Here is an 18690-nt window from a genome sequence, read left to right as displayed (position 1 = left end):
CAAAAGGACCTGCTCAGGGGGCTGTGGGTTGGGAGTGAGGGGCAGCAGCAGGGCCAGGGAGCTGCGGTTTGAGAGTGAGGGGCACAAGCAGGGGTGGGTGGTCTGCGGGTAGGGAGTGAGGGTCAATGGCATGGGCAGGGCACCGACATATCAGATATTGGGGTTGCTCAGTTCCACAAAGTAGTGGCAGGGGGTGGAGACAGCCATAGCTGGACCCATATCCAGGTGAGCAAAGGGGGCAGGGGAAGCTCTGATTTTATATAATAAAAACCCAAAAACTAATGCCAACATTTATAGGTATTGAGAATTTATTTTATTATAGTGATTGAGGCACTGGTAGGATTCCAAATATATATATAGTGGCATTTCATTTTAATCATGGAAAAACATGGATTTCTGGGTTTTTAATCAGAGAATTTGCAGAGAATTTTAACCAGACAAACCCTCCCCCCTCACCGCCCCCCCAGTCAGACAATTTGCAGTTTTTAAATGGAGAAAACCAGGATTACTGGTAGTAACATAACATTTCTTATTTTTAGACAGTAAACTTTGGCTTCTTCATTTTCTAGTGACCTCAGACATCTTGAAGTGGTAACATTCTCGGTACTTGATATGTATAATGTAAGCTATTCCTTGCATCAAATCCACTATGCTGTAAAATGTTATGGACATGTATAATCATGGTAATCTAAGATAGGTAATGCAGTGGCATGAATGACAAAGAGATGGAAGGTTAAAATACAGAAACAACACAACAGAAATTTTTAAAGGAAAAGGTATAAATCCGTATATAGAAGTTGATGCATTATTTTGATGTACATAACCCATAATGCTGAAGTGCAAACTCATTCAGAATATGAGCCTATGCGAGGGCTTGACAGTTAATAAGGAAATGAATAATAATACAATTTCATGTCCCTCCATAATTTGACACAAATGCTCACAGTACTAATCTTCTATGTCCCATGATGTTTTCTTTATAAAGAAGATTGGAAAACAAATAAAAAAGTAAAATAAATAAAACATCAGAGCACATGAACATAGCATTCAAACAAAGAAATGAAGCAAAATGAAATAAAAGATAAGAAACAATAGCCTAAACTAGGGGAAAAACGGCTTTTCAGAGCCAGGTGTAATTTCAAATACTGTATTATCCCTGGCTCTTCAAGGAGAAGAGATTTCTGTTTCAGTTATCTGACTGCTAAACATGTCCAACTACATATTAACATTTCCTGACCTATGTACTGTGCTACATCATTTAGAACATTTTACAATATTTATTCAGAAATTTTAATTCTGTTTCATTTTTCAAGTAAAAACATATTTTCAAGAATAATAAAATAATTTACATGAGACTATTTAGGGTTTCTAATTCCATTTGTCAATCCTTAACTGCACTTCAAGGAACACTACCACCTCTGTTTAAATCTCTATTTTAGGATTGATGATTACATTCGGCACTGGAATTGTATTAGTTCCCACAACTTTCAAAACCTAGATAAAGACCATTCCTAATCCCTAAAGATTACAATACAAAAAAGACAGTGGAAAGAAGTAGAAAAGGGCTGAAACTAGCATTTATCATAGTTGCTAGCAATACAAACAAGATAACTGGGGTGGTGACATACATATTTGATTACATGCTGGCTTAATGTAGTTTTTGTTATAAGTTAAAATAAATTGGACTCCTGGCTCCACAATCCAATCCTCTTTGCATGTTCAGTTTGTGTTTCTACATGCTTCTCTCACAACAGTTCTTTCTTTTCCACCAAAATTGAGCAAAGATCTTGTAAAATAAAAAAATTAAAAAAGTATGCCCTGGGCCAAAGCAGCACACATTTTAAGTGCTTTGCAGGACAGGAGGTTTAAGCAGCTATAGCTCCTCATAGATTAATGGAGGTAGAAGGTCTTCAATTGGAAATTTATGACAGAACAAGAGTGGAGTTGTGGGCAGTTACTAGGAATTCACTGCTGTAAATCACTGCCCTCCTTTAGCTTCTGGTAACTTATTCATGAGCCCTGCCCATAAAGTAATCCACCCCTAGAGAAATGTGGAAAAAAAGCATGGAGCTGTTTGTGAGAAAACTAAACAGATAAAGTCTGATTGGCGGAGTAGATGGGGAGTGGCATGATAACAAACAAGGGTAGAGAGGTTAAAAATAGGAGGTTATGTATCTATTTTGGGTACTTACAAAATAGAATTAACTGATGGATACAAAGCAGGGCATCTCTGTAGCAGGATTACTACCTGGGTCACCTCCATTCAGTTATGCTACTGTTAACTGATACATACTAGTATCAGCTCTGCTTCTATGCACTTCATATTTAAAGTGTTCTCTATTTTTAATTTTGGTTTTTGTTCATTTTAACTTTAAAAATGAAATCCTAACCACTTTCTAATTGCCTTCAGGAGACCTCAAGACAGAAGTACCCATGAAAACAAATTTACTCTCCACTAAGGGAATTTCTGATTTTTAAGTTAGTAAGAGAAAGTCAAGAAAGAAGAAGGAATGTGCCACTAAATTGCAGAAAACAAATCTTGCCAAAAAAGAAACACATAATTGAAATCTGCCCCCAAAATATGAATTTAAGCTGTTAAAACACTTAATAAAATAAACATGCTTCTATGCGTAATTGTTGCATGTCACCTCTGGTCTGCTTTCAAATAGATTCATAGATGCTAGGGTCAGAAGGGAGCTCAACAGATCATCAAGTCTGACCCTGTGCCTAGGAAGGAAAGAGTGCTGGGGTCAGATGACCCCAGCCAGGTGCCTATCCAAAACTCTCCCTGATTATATTTTACTGAAGATGTTATGTTTAATTGCCAAATTGTTCATAACAATAGATTCATAAGGACTAGTTAGGGGTTTAGTAGTGAAACCTTTGGCGTGATAATTAGAACATGAGCAGTCTTCATATTACCAGAGATCACAGTCTCATCAATCCCTTATCTAGATTGAAAGTTTGTGGCATTTCTCTTCAACTGAAGCACTTACCTATCAGACAAAGTATTAAAACCTGCTTTACAGGGTATTAAAAATTATATAAGGAACCTTTCATGTAGAAAGCTAAATTATGTTTCTCTGAGAGAACCATTAGTTTTGGCTCAAATGTGTCTAGGACCACGATCAAGATGAGATAATACTTCTCTCTTTATACCCAGCATATGTTAATGTCTATCTCAAGGTGAAATGAGGATGAAATTTGGTTTAATAACAAAGTAAATTAATTTAATACAGAATTTGATCATTGCTGTGATCAAAATGAGGATGAAATTTGGTTTAATAACAAATTAAATTAATTTAATACAGAATTTGATCATTGCTGTGATCAAAATATATTAGAAATATTTTGTCCACTACTAATGCAAATGAACTTCACTTTATATACAGCATATGCTTTGAGGGATATCAAAGGTGACAAGAAGAACGTAATGACTGTTAGAAAAGTTAGGACAGCAAACTCAATTGGCAATATGAGATAAAACTTGCCATAAACTGATATTGATCAAAGCCTCATCCCATAATTTTAATAAAACATACCAGAATCCTTAAGCATATAGAACAGCCAAACAGTAGCAGAACTCCTTCTAGGATTCCTAAGGAAATATAGCATAGGACTAGAATTTCTCTACCAGATTTGTATTTAAATAAGACCAACTCATCCAACAGCAAAGTATGTCTGCAAGCCTATATGCCCCAAAATTACAAAGCACCACAGTACTCCTAAGTGTCTCCACAAGTTCTGTGCTTACTACTTTGCTTAGCAATACATATTTTCAATCTTATCTCCAGAAGATATTCCTTAGAAACTGTCCCAGGGGGACAACAAGAGAGGGGCAGAATACTCCTTCTGCAGCATGGGTCATGGTGAGGATAGCCTGCCATGATGCCAAGGAAACAACTCCAGTAACTGGGCAAACTCACCCCCAACAGGGCCAGCCAGGTAGGCCAAGTAGCAGAGAAGAAAATGCTGCGGGGTTCATCAGCCGCTTTTCTATGTGGCTGGAGCCTGTGCAGAAGAATGTTGTCATTGGTGAATACCACCTGCCTAGGATAAAAGCTGGCAGTGAGAAAAGAGCTGGGGGAACACAGCAGTGAACGAGCTGAAGGTTCTAGCTCCATGCCAACCAGGGGCCTCCCAACCACCACAGGAAGAGGCCGGTGCGGGACCCAGCATAATTTCTCCAAAGAAATTGGGCCCATCACCGACCGGCGAGGGAGCCAGATCACCGGAGCATGCTGAGGGATCTCCAGATGCAGGACGCACAAGTGGGTAGGAGGCTCAGGCCCCTCTGTGGAGTTCCTGTTATTTCATTTTCTTTTGGTTTCCTTTTTTAAGCTCTGGAGCCAGGCAAAAAGGCCACCAAACTTACGTTGGGAGCTAAGTGTCCCAGGGCCACTCTGGGACTCTTGATGAGGACAGACTAAATGCATCACTGGTTTGCCTTGTACACCCCATGTAACCCCATGAGACAGGGTGTCAGAACTGTAACTAAGTCACAGCCTACAGGCTGCAGACTATAGCCCTCGAGAAGAAAGCTGTGTGCAGAGTTGACATGCCGACAGGACACTGAAGGACAGAAAGAGTAGGAGATCGGGATGTGACGCTCAAGCTGGGTTGGCTGCCCATCATCGAGCCGTCCCAACAGACTGACACATGGCTGGGGTGTAGGGGAGGTGGAGCCCCAGGAGCACCCACTGGTGACAACACCTAGTGTGTTCCCACCTGCAGAAGGGAACCCCACTACTGAACACAGCACCCAAGACGTCCAAGTATCAGGGCATCCCTTAGGGAGAACGCAATCCAACAGTGCAGCAACCAGAGCCATCTCTGCAGAAGACTCTGAGCTCCCAATCCAGGGCTGCATGAGAGAGGCTTCATGACCTATAATGGAATGGTCACATTGCAATAGGTTTAAGTGAGCTACAGCTTTTGTAGCTCTAAGTTTAGGGACCTTTTTTAGCCCTTAATTTTAGATTCTAAAAATCAAAACCTCTCTCTTACGTGTGATTAGAGCATTGTTACTGACAAAAAATCCCCTAGATTGTATTTCCTTCTTTGTGTATTTACTGCACAAAAAAGAAAATGGGCTATATGCCCATCTTGAATTAAGAAATTGCTACTTCATTTATTGATAGAGAAAGGTACTACCTGATCTGTTCTTTCTGAAGATCTTGTAACAACCAGGAAAGTAGCAGCCCAGTGATCAAACCTGCTGGAAGACTGCTGCCTTGCATACCCTCATGCCTTATGAGTGTAAAGCAAGTATCCAACCCAAGTCTAGCCATTAAGTCCTGGAATTATCCATCACTCTGGGGCAAGGTGGAGAACACTAAGGAAGTAATGGTTATATGCGAGGACTGACTATGTTCAGACAGAAGGTAGAGTAGGGAGACATCTTAGAGATTAGCTTGTTTAGACAGTCAGGCAAGATAATCTGGAATGACAGCTGTAAAATTACTAAATGAGTGTTGATCCAGATAACTTACTTTAATAAGAACTTTCTGGTTCAGTTGAGACCAGGTTTGGAAGGAGGAATAAAAAAAATCTGCTTTACCCATGTAGTATCCTAAACTTGCTATCCCCTCAGTTAAACAGAGTTGTTAGTGATCCTAATATAAATTTCCTTAGACCCGCCATGAATCAAAGGAAATACATGAGGTCCATTTATGTAAGATTATAGCTATGTTTATAAATATGTTTATACAAAGTGAAAAAGTATACCTTAGGTATTAGGTTTACCTATGTATGCCTTTATGTTGCACCCTTTACTGTGCTGGCACTTAATCTTAGGCTGTGTAAACAAAGGTATTACAAAAAGAAAGAAAATAGGGAGAAATAAGATAGCAGCTATTCCATAAGAAAAGTGAATGGAGTCATGCTTGAGCTACATTGTGTTTTTCTAGATCCATTAGAATAATTCATAGGACTCTGGTTGTTCATAAAGTTGCTTTCGTGTGGTTTATTCAGTACTTTAGTTCTACTCATTCAGTGGTTCCTCTTATTTTCTAGCTTTGTGAACAGAAGGAACATTCCATTTAAATTTTAGCTCCTCTTGCACTTAAACATTTAGCAAGAATCCATCTTCTTTTCAGTGTGACAATTCTATATGTGAAACTGGTTTCTTGAAAATCTAAACCTTCCCTGCATCCATGCTTACCTAAAATTCCATCTGTTCATTATTGCTGTCTCTTGTAGAGCAAGACTCTTTCTACCTGCTCAGAAAATGCATGCACAGCAGTAAGCAGGGAAAGAAAGGAACATGACACGAGGAATTTGATATCAAAATTTCATGGTACAGGATAGTTTTGATGCCATTAATTCTTTTTGTGCCCTGGGTCATGATCTATGATTCTCTAGTAAATGTGAAAAAGACATTTATAAATGGCAAACAGAAAGGCCAACTACTTTATTGCTTTCTGATTTATAGGATCCTATTTCTTTTTTTATGCCATTTAATACAATCAGAGAAACTTTCAGAAAACATCATTAACTGCTGAAGTTTTTTTGAGGCTAAGAGTAATAAAGCTTTACACCATTTCTTCTCTTTTTCTTCTCTTGTTTTATTGCCTCTCTTCCCTTGGAATGCAAATGCTGCAAACACTTGCATTTATACTAATCTTTAAGCATATACAAAAATTCCATGCAATTTTGTGAGATATGTTAACTGCAGCACACATGACAAGGGGTGCTGCATGTGCTCCCAACTTAGGGCATCATAAAATGGCAGGCCAGCCATAAAATGGTCTATTTTATAGAACATTTATATGATGATACAAAATGCAGATTATTTTTATAGCACTTTAATCTAGGGTGACCATATGTCCCAGACTGGCAGGTACAGTCCCAGACTTCAGAGGGTGTCTCAGTGTCCTGGCCATTGGAAACAATGGAAACAAAAGTGCTGGACTGGTGTGAACCCGTGTGTGCCTGACTTCTGACTTAGGAGCCATGCACATACAAACATGTCCATGCCAATTTGAGACTTTAGCTTTCATTATCTCTAGGGAGCCCTGCCAATGGGCTGCTCCCTGGGTCTGGATCCTTCTGGGCTACAAGCTGAGTCATTTGCCCAGTAGAGCTGGGGGGGAAGGGAGGAAAGAAGCCCTGGGGGGGAAGGGGGATTGTAAGTGCACATGTGCATGCACTGTCCTGCCCAGCCCTGCTTCTGGGAGGGGGGTGTGTGTGTGTGTGTGTACACATATGCACACATTCCAGGCTATCCTGCCCAGCCCTGCTCCTGGGAGTCAAAGGCAGGCAGGGAGGACACACATGCCCCTGATCTTGGATTTCCCTCAAATTATTATGGTTACCCCACTTCAGACAGAATGTATGGTAGGTCAAGCCTAAGACCAACAATCTTTTGGTTGATGCTAAATGCATTCTTTTCATCTGTCTTCACTGTGATAGATGTTACGGAAATTCCCTCATCAGATCCACTCAGCTGTGGAGCTGACCCAAATTGAGGTTTCACTAGATAAGGTCCTAGAGAAAACTGTTAAACTAAGCAGTAGCAAATCACCAAGGTTTGATGTCTAGGCTTAATGAGTCCTGAAGGAGCTCAGATAGGAAATTGCTGAACTCCTAACCATGGGATGCAAGCTCGAGGTAAAAACAGTATGGTACCAGAGGATTGGAGGACTGTCAGTGTGACTCCCATATTTTAAAAAGAGGCTTTAGAGGGGACCCAGGAAACTGCAGGCCAATTTAACTTCTGTTTCCAGAAAATTGGTAGAAACAACAATAATAATAATTTTTAAAAAATTGTTCAGCATATGGATGAACATGACCCTCTGGGGAAGAAGCAACATGGTTTTATCAAAAGAAAATAAATCATGCCTCACCAACCTACTAGAGTTCTTTAAGGGTGTCAATAAGCAGGTGGATCAGGGCAATCCAGCTGACATAATGTATCTAGACTTCCAAAAAGCCTTTGACAAGATCCCCATCAAATGCTTGTAATCAAGTTAGGCAGTCATGGGATTACAGGGAGATCCATTTACAGATTGGAAATTGGCTGAAAAATAGAAAACAAAGACTGAGTATAAGTGGTGAGTTTTCAGGATGGAAAGAAGCAAACAGCAGGGTCGCCCAGGGATTTGTATTGGGACCAGTGCTGTTTATCATATTTATAAATTATCTAGAAACAGAGGTAAGTGGCCAGATTTGAGGAAGACACAAAATTATTCCAAGTTGTAAAGACCAAGGTGTTTTGCATGGAGCTTTGGAAGCATCTGGTACTATTAAGCAAAAGAACAACTAAATGGCACATGAAATTTAATGAAGATAAGTGTAAAGTGATGCCCATGGGAAAAAATAGCCCAACCTATATCTACACTATGATGAGCTCTACGATAGCTATTACCACACAGGAAAGAGATCTGGGAGTCATTGTAGACAGTTTGCTAAAAACATCAGCTCAGTGCTCAGCAGCCATCAAAAAGGTAAACCAAATATTACGGATTATTAAGAAAGGAATTCTAAACAAAACAGAAAGTATCATCGTGCCTCTTTATAAACCCCTGGTGCATCCGCACCTTGAATAGTTTGCCTAGTTCTGGTCCCCAAGCCTTAAAAAGGATATAAAAAAAATCTAGTGATAGCATAGCGTGAGGCAGGAAAGAGTGGAAAAATATTGTGGCCCTCTGTTCTGGAATTTTTATACCATGAATTTTGAAAACTAGTCAATTCTTTGTATACAAGGAAGAGTCATTGTTATGGGAACAGGGGCTGCTGATGGGCAAACTCCTCTAGCGTTATGGGCAATCTAATTGGCTCTGTCACTCAGTAGTGCCAAGTATCCCACCTGAAGAATCATGCTGATACAGCAACAACGCTTCTGGTTCATAAGGCAACCCATCCAGAGTAGCACAACTTGTTTTGAGGCACTGCTGCTGTGCACACTATGTACTGCATTGCACCTTAGATTGTCAATAGCAGCAGGCATCTCCTTCCTAAGTTATGGTAGCAGGAGAAAAGGTCTCTTAACATGAAGCAAATATTTTGATTTAAAACATAAAAAGTGTACAGCTAGCTGAATTGTAAATAGCTACATCAGGTCACAATAAAAGAAACTAGAAAATGGCACTTTGTTTTCTCAGTGCTAGCAAATTTCCCTCTTAGACCATTCAATTTGTGCTGCTGTAAAATAGATCAACATTGCATTAAGCACACTTTTTTATAGCACAACTAATTTAATTTCCCAAGACCAAGATCCTAAAAGCATTTTAAAACTTTAACTTACTTGTAAGTAAAAGGGAAAGGAAGGGACTATCTGCTGAGGGACTTTTGGAGTAACCCCACCCCCCTCCTCCCTCCAAAAAAACCCTCTGTAAATCATTTCATCTGCTCCACATGTGCCCAGCATACTGTGCTGACAGTGCACAGCTACCAACTGAGAGCTAGAGTGGTGCAGGGAGTATCTAATGCACTAAGGCATGGAAATGAAATCTAATGTAACTGATGACAAATGATAGTGATAAAGAACAAGAAGGACTAAAGGTTTTTTGTATCACCCAAGAATGAACAAGAAAACTACATACATGGTATGTATGTAAGTGTTTAGAAACAAAAAGAATAAAGATAGACTGCTGAACAAGGGCATCTTAATGCCTATCCCTTGCCACAATTGTTTCATTAGAAGCATCAAGAGAAATCCTTCCTTTGTTAAGGGCAACACAAACTTTGGCCATTGGTTAAATGCCTACTCCCTTCTGAAATGCAAGTCAGCTGTGAGTTTTTCATGCCTAAGATCACCCACAGGGCATGGTGAAAAGCATGTGAACAAATATGAGTAAAATAGTGTTTCAGACATTATTCTCCGGTCATATTTGCTTCTACTTATTTTTATTCTAATACTGGTATCTGTTAGAAGAGTTGAAGGAAATTACAAGATATCGTCATCATCAGTCTCTATCAGTGACCTACCAAAAAACGTTGCTTGTAAATCCAAAATAGTCTAAAATGTTTGTCTATGTATTTATGTATGTGTATGTACACATTCATGCATTTTGTTTTGACAGGGAAAAAAATAAAGTGACGATTCAAACCTGCTATAAAAAGAGGCAACTTCCAGAGTTAAATAAAATGTTAAGAAACCTTCATTTACTTACCTTTGTTATACTAAGCCCCTATTCAAACAGAAACCTTTGTCAGTGCTAGTAAACAAATTGCTGATTTCATCCTTATAATGATTAACAGTTTTTTTGGCCACGGAAATGAAGTGACAAAGCAATGTCCAGAGGCAGCCCTGTTTCACCAATTTTTTTTATCCTCCCAAGCATGCCACTCTTTCATTCTTTCTCTTGTGTTACACATTGTGTCACAGAGTAGTTACCTTTTGTATATTCCCCTACAGTAATTTTGGAATTAAAGTACCTACAATTAGTTTAGCAAAGTTTGATAATAATGAAATTACTTTAATTTGAACCATTTAACCTTAAGTGTCAGTGTGTGCATGTGCGTGTGTCGCTGCATGTAGAAAGAGGAGCCAGTGTGTTTTTGCCCTTATTTTCCACCCCTTTTAATATAAACAAATTAAATTTATATTTAAATAAAATCATTAAATAGCTAGTAGGAGTAGAAGAAAATGGAAACTGGGTGAATATCAGAATATCTAGAGAGATATCCACTTGAGGAAAATATAAATGCTGCATCTTTTTAATGGAGTAATCACTGGTTGCAGTATTGAATTTCTGACTGACAAATGAGCCATATTGTTTGTCAAAGTCTTTCATTTTTCTTTTAGCCTTTTTTTTTAATAAGGAAATTAAAGAATTTACTTTTTTGCAGCCTTGAAGCTACAATAACTGGTGTGTCATGTGACTGAAATAACAGAGACTTGGTGGGTTAGGTCACATGAATATCTCAATTTTCTGCAGCTTGAAACATCAGAAGTGAAAATGTACAGTGAGCTTTATGCTGTATGTTGTCTATATAAAAATGACACAATGCTGGGGAGAGTTTCCACCCCACAAATTATTAAAACGGGACAAATCATAGTCTGCTAAATGTGCTCAGAAAATGCTGCAATATTGTGGGGTTTATCTTCTATGATCATCATTCCCTGTAAAAGCTAATGGTTTTCTGTAGTTTCAAATTTTGGTCTGTTATATCCAGTAACTGTAATGCAGACTATGCACAATAAAAATCAATGTTTTATTTCAACCTCCCATCACAAACTTATATCTGAAGTCTGAATCTTATGTTTGAGTATTGTACTGAAAATGACATAGTGATCTTGCCTCCTGGCATGTAAACTATTACAAACTTTTGTATACATTTCAGATTTGAAATATTGATCCCTGTCAGATAAACCTGGAAGGCCATAAATTTTCCTTTCATGCAGGCACTTAGAAAATTAAGCTTTTAATCCTCTTTGATATTTTAGCCAGATCCCAAGTGGCATGAACATGCCAAATATAAGTAAACATTCACTAGTTTGCAAAACTTAGATGGCTTTATTCATAGCCATCTGCAATAAGTAACAATTAAAGTGTACAACACATAATCCTTGCAAAGCTCACCAACACAGTTGTACATGGATTTACCAGTAATTTTACCCTTGCTTTTACATGAGCTTAAATAGAATTTCTTGTAAGAGGTTTATACTTTGTAATGGATACATCATCACAAACAAAAGGAAGCATGGCCTATATTTTAATATAGGAATTTAAACAGAAGTATGGGTATCTGAATGTCAGATTTCCAACATAGAGTTTTACAGACCCTTGATTGAGGACCCCATAATACAGTACCAGAAAAAGCAAACTCTTAAAGATGCTATGTCTGGAAACACATGAGAGGAGTAATGCTTCCATCTCCCTGGGGCCCAGGCCAGGCAACTTTTACTTACTACTCAAGATCTACAAACCTGGCAACCCAGGACACACCACTGTCTCTAGCAGTGGCAGCATTATGGAGGGAGTTTGTAGCTATGATGACTCTCTCCTATTCCCATATGCCACAGGAGCTACCAGCTATTTGAAGGATACCATGGATTTCCTAAAGAAACCAGCTTCCATTGACAACTTCCAGCTACCACCACATTAGCTGCCATGGATGTCACATCTCTGTACACCCACATATCCTGTGAGGCTTCTATTTCTATTACACTCACCCACTGCAGCTGGGGAGGGTGGGGCAGCAGGCAGGGGGTCAGGGGGGTCATGGCAGAGCCCCCCCTATGGAGTGTGAGGCAGTGGGGGGCAGCAGGAATTGCCCCCCCCCACCCAGCAGCACGCAGTGAGTAGGGGGTATTTTTTAAAGCACTGGGAGCTAGGGCAGGCAGGGAAGCCATGGAGGGTGCTGGGGGAGCAGGCGAGGGTCAGGTGGGGCTGGGGGAGCAAGCAGGGGATAGGGCCTGGCAGGGGTCCCCCCATGGTCCCCTCCCCCATCCTCCAGCCTCCCCTTCCCTGCCCCCTACTTACCGGCTCAGAGTCCGGCTCCAGTTCCCTGCTGCAGCGGGCAGGGACTGCCTGAATCGTCAAAGCTCTCTGAATCTTTTCTGAATTGATTCGGACCTTTGTATTGGTCCCCTGATTTGATTCAAATTTGGAGATTTAGCCACCAAAATGGGCCAAATCTCCTCCATATTGAGTAAGCACCCAAAGCTTTGTACAGCCCTAATGCTCACCAGACCTTGCTGTGGACCCAGCTACCAGTTGTGCCTCTCATCACCACAGACCACAACATTACAGGACCAAACAACACAGATTCTAAATAACATCTGACATTCATTTACCTGATGCTCTACCAACATCATATACACTAGGAGTGTTGACAATATGGCTTGCGGGCCATATCCAGACCAGAGGACCCTGTCATCCTGATTATAACCAGAATGTATCTTGGCCACATTCTGCATACAGCACCAATGCCAAATTGGCCCTGTGTGATGACTCGAGCACACAGTGGTTGTCTGTAGACCTGATCTGGCCTATAGGTTAGTCCCAAGCCCCTCATTCAGCCCACAGGGCTGGATGAGTTTGATACCCCTGATATATGTCACCGTTTGCTTAGTCTGCCCCTCTGCTTCCTATGTTGGACAGGCAGGGTGATCCCTGCATGAAAGAATGAACAAATACCAATTCCAGAAAGGCACAAACCTGTGGCAGAACACTTTAACCTCCATTGCTGACCTCAGAGTAGCTCTTCTTAGACAACAAAAGTTTTAAAACAACTTGAACAAGAAATTATTTTACGGACCAGACTGTGTTAAGTATCGTCTGAACCAAGATTACAAACTCTTATCCAATTACCTGGGTTAGCTTTTATAACCCCTAGATCCCTCAGTGGATTAACAGCTTTGTTTTTCTCTCTCCTATCTACTGCCTCTCCCAGCACTGCCCACACCTTTTTCCTCCTCTGTCCCTACCCTTTGAATTCCAACCAGTGCTTTCTATTACCAATTCCTGATCTGATTAAATAAGCTACTGCTTACAAAAGCTTATGTGTCTCTGATTTAGTTAGCCTAAGGTACAAATCTTCCCTGCCTATCACTTAATGTTAACAAATTCTGGGGTATCTCCTGGATATACCAAGTACACACACTCTGCATATTGCAATAACATTTCATACTCAAACAATAAAAGTTTTCATTGTGCAAATAAATCATTTGGTGGTATAAGAAGCTAAAATAAATAAACAAACATAAAAAGGTGATTGCTCTGAAGACTAAATTGATATAGAGCTGATTAGCCTAGAAAACATAAATATTAGTTCAATCATATTTGCTTCCAATGAGGAAATGTGGCCTGTAAGACAAAGACATGTGTAGCCTGTCCAATTTATGAGGGCCATTTATACCAAAGCAATTTACATTTTTTGTATGCTGATGTAAATTTGGGATCATATGCAAACAGACAAGCAATTACACTGGGGTAGCTGACTTTAGTAGTTGTTATTACTTCTCATAACTAGAAAGCAGAGATCTAGGTAATAATCTGTTTACATTTAACCCACAGCAACCCCTAGACAAGCTGCAGATGACACCCAATTTTGTCAGGGGAAATCTATATGGATTTAGGTAATGTGTGTGTATAGAAGTAAAAATCTTTTCTTTCCTCCTCTCCTTTTTAATGTCTGCAAAGGCTCCTTACAACCATTTAAGCATATTGTGTCCAAGTCCTGAGAAACTCAAATTAGATGCTGTGGCATGTACTATACAAAACATGAAGGACTGTGTTGTCTAAAGAAATAAACTTGCCATTTTGTGCTGAGTTCAATACAGGCTGTCAGAAGAGAAACATGAATTTCCTCTATCCGATTCACCATGTCTCTGTGCCTGTGTGGACATTTATGCTAGAGTTCAAAATGGGGGCAAAAATCCATACTATGTTTTTGCTCAGTTTGCACAAAATTAAGTGATTAAAATGACACAGGGATGGGCAGAATCAGATGTTCTAAAAAGAAATAAAGGGGAAAATAGTGTTTAAGCAACAAATACAAAGCACTTTTGGTGTTGTTAGATGGTAACTTAAATATATATTAAGGGCCCTTAAAACAAGAGTATTCACACATTAGGGCAGGTAAACACATTCAAAGGGGTCTCTGAACAACTTAGAGATAAACTTCTTCCATCAAGGATTATCTCTAACTAGTTTTGGGGCAGCTCATGTTGCAGTCATGTGTGACTGCTCCACAGGCACAAAACCAGTTAGGAAAGGTCCTCCAGCATCCCAGAGGGTACCGGTCCCAGGTGCTCTACATTCCCCCCACAATCACAGTGTGGGCAGCCTGGGGAGTACCTAAATGTAAGAATCGCCTCTCTCTTCCCCTCTGCTCCCAGTCTAAGCTCCCCCTCCCACCCTTGGGAATCCCCCCTAAACCTTGGCCTCTCCTCAGTCCCAGGGCTGCCCCCGTCCTTCAGTACTCCTCCCTTTTCCCCTTGCCTCTGAGGCTCCCCTCCTGCCTCTCAGGGCTCCCCCCTCTCCCCCGCCCCCCAGCTCTCATGGATCATATTGCTGGCCCCCAATATCCACTGGCTCACCTGTGGCTGTTAGTCCCAGGACAGTAAGCAGGGAAGAGGAACTTACCTGCCCATTGGCTCCTGCCACTGGGTCACTGCTGCTCTTCAGGCTAAGCCCAGCCCAGAGAGCAGTGGTGGCAGGCAGGGTCCCCTTCTCTGCTTGCTCCCCTGGCACAGCATTGGCAGCCACAGGTGAACCAGGAGCTGCTAGGGGAGGGGGAACAGTAAGCAGGGATCTGGGGTGCCAGACCAAATCCAGAGGTATGTGGGGGTGGTGGGATAGGTGGCTGGCCCAACACAGGTTGGCAGGGGAGGGTGGTACTCAGCACAGTGGGCTCAATCCAGGGGAGAGGGGGGGAAGAGGGGATGGTGCATGGCACAGCGGGCTTCCCCACCAGCACAGATTGAACTCACCATGCCATGCACCACCATCCTTCCTCTCTGCCAGCCAGAATCAGGCCCAATGTGGTTCCAGCCCCCTTCTCCCTCCCCCCTGCCCACACAACCTTGGCTTGGGCCTGGCACCCTAGGTCCACTCACCACAGCAGGCACATCTGGTCAGTGGGGGGCAGTCCTATCAGGGCAGGCAGGGACTGGTGGGCCTGATGGAAACCTGACAGCCCCTGGCTGCCCACAGTCTGATCCACCTAATCTGCCCTTGAGAGCAAGTAATCTGGGCAGGCACAGAGCCAATATGGCCCACAGCCACACCCCTGCTTGCCTGCCCTCTAAGAGCAGGTCAGAGCAATGCATGCAACAGGAGGGGGTATTAACCCTTAATGTGTGACTGCTCAAAACACATGCTTACTTTAACACCAACTAAAATTAGCAAGTGCTAATTGTAATGTGCAACTACAACTTTTGTCTGGAAGTTTGCATGTTGTATGTGTGCTATCATAATACTGACACTAGACCAATCATTCTCCCCTCTAGGGAGCTGCAAGATCCTTTGAAGGGTGCCATGAGGTGTGAGAAGATAAGTGAGATGTCAAGAGAAACAGATAAGCTAAGCAGGTAAACCAGGCTCAGGTGTATCCCTGTCTGGACAATCTTCCACCCCTAGGCTAAGTACAGACAGTCAAAAATCCCAATAATGTATTGATCTAGTTTTTGCAGATTGGTCTAAGACCCAAGATGGAGTTTGCTGGGGGGGGGGGGGGGAGGCAGGCAGTGAGCCAACCAGCGAGGCCAGTGAGACAGCCCTCACTCCTCTGGCCTAGTGCCTAGAATGCCTATGCGTTAATCAAGCCCTGTAGGGAGCAGAGGAGTGGGGTCATCCCTGCTCTCTGCCCAGCCCAGGGCTGCAAAATGCTAGGATGATGAGGGACTCTGATTTAACTTGAACCAGGAAGGGGTCTGGGACAGAAGTTTCATAAAGCTTTTTGACCTAAATCAGTTAAGTCTGATACTACATTCAACCAAATGTATCTTAAACCAGTTTTAGCCATTTTGAAATTGGTTTATGTACACTGAACTTATGTTCTGTTACAGGTTTAAATGAGTTTCTGATCACTTAAACTGGTTTGTGCATAACTTCTGTCCCTAGCCCTAGTATCCAGTCCACATGTAAGGCAGTAAGCACTGTAATACATAAATTAGTTTTTGAAACTGGATGCCATTCACTTCACAAAAGAGTCATAGAGGAATGCCTCAAGTCCAATAAAGGATGCCTCGAGTCCAGTGAGGGGTACCTCGAATCCAAAAAAAGGTTGAGAACCACTGCACTAGTTAATTGAGAGCCAGCTGTGTGCATTATGATGTAAAGCAAGCACAGACAGCTGTGGAATATGGTTGTATTCTCCTGAGATATTTTAAGCCTTGCTTATAGCCATGCCATTGTATGATCCCATATCTCAGTCTCCATCTTCCCAGCCTTGGCCCAAAATTTTGCTGCTGGTGGTCCTCACAGCCCCAAATACAACATTCAGACACATGCACACATGTGCATATTATCTACACAAAGTTTTTCTTTAAAACTATTACTGTTGGATTTGCTCACAACATGCACAAGAAAACTTGGGATCTATCTGTGTATATTAGCTATACCTAGAAATACTTAAAATAAGGTAAAAGCTCACAACCTGCTGACAAACGTATATGAAAGCCTAGCACTCTGCACATATCTTAGTTTATTCCTAGCACACCTTTTAGATTAGGCTTAAAAGTCTGACCCTGACATCTTATTCTAATTGCTGTTGTTCAGAAATTTGTGTTATTTTATAAGGTAATGTGACCCATATTTTGTAGTTACATCGAACATTAACTTTTGATGGAAATGCATTACAAAGCCAATTAAAAATAATGTAGCAACAAAATAAACATCACAGCAAGACTAGAAATATGGCAGATTCATATTCCTGATGCACAGAAACGACTGCAAAATCAGATCCTGATAGACAGCAGAAGACTCATTTAGCATACAAATCTGCTGTATTCCATTGACTTCAATGAAACTAGTCTGAATTCTAGTATGAGATCTTGTTAAGAGTATATTTGAATCCAAATCCATGTGTGATCATCTCTAGTTAAAATAATAGAGTACAAAAAATTAGTGCAGTCTAATGTCAAAAGACAATATAAAAGATTATAAATTAAACAAATATCAAAGCCCTGCATGGTAACTTGGAATTGTTCCATATTGCAATTGTTGCAATTGTTCCTTTATAGCACTGATGAATTTTTAATATGCCCATTAATTTGTACATAATTATGAACTACAATTATTGCTCTTTTATGTTGAGTTACTAGTGTTGATGGGAAAGATATGTAAAAGCATTTTTAAAAAATTTCAGACTCAGTGTTTGAAGCATACATAGTGATTAGAAGGGTTTTAAAACAAGGAAAGGTTTTAGTTTAATTTTAGTACACCTTAGGGCTTTTGAACTAAAACACTTTCACACATATAGGAGCATAAGACTAAAAGAACTGACTGGATCATGAAGACCAGTCCCCTTCAATTACAGGCAGTACATCATAACATTCACTTCAAACTCATGGAACTCCATGTGGGGTGGATCCAGAGGAGTTGCAGTAACTTGGCTGCATGCCCCTTTAGGTTTGCACTACACTGTGGGAGCCTCAGGTATCCTTTTTAAGGTCCCTAAAAGCAGGTGAAAATGTCCCTTCCCTCCCTCTTCCTGCTCAAAGGCATGCCTTCTCCCTACCTCTTTCCTCACCTTCCCCTTCTGCCTTTCACCACTGTCCCCAGGAGTGGGGAAGCACCAGAACCATTCCTGTCTACTGCCTGGGAGCAGGGCTTAGCTAGGGATAGGGACACTGGGCTTCCCCTTCCCTGCCCTTGCTCCAGCCATGCTATTGCCTCTGTCACCTTCCCAGATGAGCCCAGTCCCCACTCAGCCTGTCTGGCTCTGGAGCTTCCTCAGCATCCAGGGTATGTGGAGGAGGCTCTGAGCAGGGGGTGCAACCAGCCCTTAAGTATGGGCTGCTGCTCCTGCATCCCTTTTGGGGAAACCTGCATCCACCTTTGGCCCCACATCTGAAATATTTATGGGCTTACCCACCACAATACTTTATTTCATAGACATAGATTTCATAGACATTAGGGCTGGAAAGGACCTCGGAAGATCATCGAGTCCAGCCCCCCGCCCAAAGGGCACGAAGTCAGCTGGGGTCATAGGATCCCCGCAAGATAAGCATCCAATTTGCTCTTGAAGGTGTTCAATGTAGGTGCTTGAACCACCTCCAATGGCAGGCTATTC

Source organism: Gavialis gangeticus, unplaced genomic scaffold (assembly GCF_001723915.1).
Source record: "Gavialis gangeticus isolate Ggan-Ray unplaced genomic scaffold, GavGan_comp1, whole genome shotgun sequence".
NCBI lineage: Eukaryota > Metazoa > Chordata > Crocodylia > Gavialidae > Gavialis > Gavialis gangeticus.
Note: the sequence above shows the minus strand (reverse complement) of the source record.